Source organism: Psammomys obesus, unplaced genomic scaffold, assembly GCF_907164565.1.
Source record: "Psammomys obesus unplaced genomic scaffold, mPsaObe1.curated_primary_1811, whole genome shotgun sequence".
Classification (NCBI taxonomy): Eukaryota; Metazoa; Chordata; class Mammalia; order Rodentia; family Muridae; genus Psammomys; species Psammomys obesus.
In genome coordinates, this window is record NW_026593982.1 from 1,618,258 (window position 1) to 1,620,426 (window position 2,169).

Consider the following 2,169-nt stretch of genomic DNA (forward strand, 5'->3'; position numbering starts at 1 on the left):
TTTTTTTTTTTTTTTTGTTTTTAATTGCTGAGTAGTATTCCATTGTGTAAATGTACCACACTTTCTGTACCCATTCCTCAACTGAGGGACATCTGGGTTGTTTCCAGCTTCTGGCTATTACAAACAAAGCTGCTATGAACATGGTTGAGCAAATGTCCTTGTTGTATACTTGAGCATCTTTTGAATATATGCCTAGGAGTGGTATAGCTGGATCTTGAGGAAGCACTATTCTTATTTGTCTGAGAAAGTGCCAGATTGATTTCCAAAGTGGCTGTACAAGTTTATATTCCCACCAGCAATGGAGGAGGTTTCCTCTTTCTCCACATCCTCTTCAGCATGTGTTGTCACTTGAGTTTTTGATCTTGTCATTCTGGTGAGTGTAAGGTGAAATCTCAAGGTCATTTTGATTTGCATTTCCCTGATGACTAAGGATGTTGAGCATCTCTGTAAGTGTTTCTCTATCGAGAATTCTCTGTTTAGCTCTGTACCTTATTTTTTATTTGGGTTATTGATTTGTTGCTGTTTAACTTCTTCAGTTCTTTATATATTCTCGATATTAGCCCTCTGTCAGATATAGGGTTGGTGAAGATCCTTTCCCAATCTGTAGGCTATCATTTTGTTCTGATGATGGTGTCCTTTGCTTTACAGAAGCTTTTCAGTTTCATGAGGTCCCCATTTATTGATTGTTGATCTTAGAGCCTCTGACATGAATTCATGGGCTGGCTCTTTGATCACCTCCACAAGTGAGGCTGAGGGAGGAGCAGCCTTAACAGTCCACAGAGGAAGACAAAGAAGCCAGTCCTGATGAGACCTGATAGACTTTGGTCAGATGGAAGGGGATGAGGACATCCCTTATCATTGGACTGGGGGAGGGGCATAGGAAAAGAAAAGGGAGAGAGGGTGGAATTGGGAGAGGGTGGGGGAGGGGGCTATAGCTGGGATACAAAGTAAATAAACTGTATCTAAAAAAATTTAAATTAAATTAAAAAGAAGAAGAAGAAGAAGAAGAAGAAGAAGAAGAAGAAGAAGAAGAAGAAGAAGAAGAGAGGGCATGGTGTGAAAGCCAAAACTGGCTCAGCCTCCCTGGTCTGGGGTTACAGTTTACAAGTGTGCCTCACAATGCCCAGGGAAGTTTAGGAACCAAAACTGAACTGTTGCCTACCTCCCATTCTGCAAGTCTCATGGGCTCCTGATATGAGAGGTATTGTTGTACCCCAATAGAATCCAGCTAGGGATGGAGTTAAAAGGATTCAGATTAATTTCAAGAGGGTTTGGATCCCTCCCACTGGTGTAATGGGTTGAAATGGAAGCAAAAGGCACCTAGTTTTCATGTCTGCACCAGCTGTGTGGCCTTAGGCAAGTTTTTTTTTTTGTTTTTTGTTTTTTTTTTTTTTTTCACTAGAGAAACATGGAAAAGACATTTATTAGTAGGCTATAAATTATGAGGCAAAGAGTGGGTGCGGAGAGCCCAACATTCACATTTTAGGAATCTGTCCTTTCTGTCTTCCTGGGCTTGCGTTCAGAGTTCCTCATCTAGGCATTCCTCTGCACGGACAACCTTTGACTGTAGGTAGAAGGAGGCACCCACAGACTCATCATTCACCTTAAATAGATTGCTCATAACTCTTCTGGACCTTCTCAGGGCTCAGCTTGGAGAGGTTGAGAATCTTCTGGGCTTCCTGGAAGCTGAGGCCAGAGAGATTGAACGCAGCTGCAGACTGGTGCCCAGCGTGACTCCGAACATCAGTGGCTGCCTGGCTGGCTGCAAACTCCTACCTCAGGGCCCTGGCAAAGCTCTGTCCACTACCTGCACACCATTACAATGATCTGGGCTACATACTTGGCCATGGCAGCTGCTCCACCTTAGGGGAACGGGTGCTGCCACTTCCCAACTCAATGTGGCCAGCTCCTGGGTTGCTGGTAGGTCAGAGGTCAAGGGAGAACGAAACTTAATCTCTCTGTGTCTGGTTCCTCAATTGCAAATGAGCTCGGGTAATAATGAGAGCTCTTTCTCTTGAGGAGGTATTTTAAAACAAAACCCCAAACCAGGTTAATACAGAGGTAAACCCAGCAGACAGCTGGAGCTGTTACTACCCTGCTCTCCACTGTGGAAATGCAGAGAAGTATGGTACAGGTCCATTAACTGCAGAGTAAATGAAGTTGGGTCTC

The 2,169-nt window shown here is 43.9% G+C and overlaps 1 pseudogene; it reads right to left on the minus strand.

Annotated features, from left to right (window-relative positions):
* Window positions 1-1,432: 1,432 nt before the first annotated feature.
* Window positions 1,433-1,848, minus strand: LOC129684479 (mitochondrial import inner membrane translocase subunit TIM16-like; annotated as a pseudogene).
* Between the last annotated feature and the right edge of the window lie 321 nt (window positions 1,849-2,169).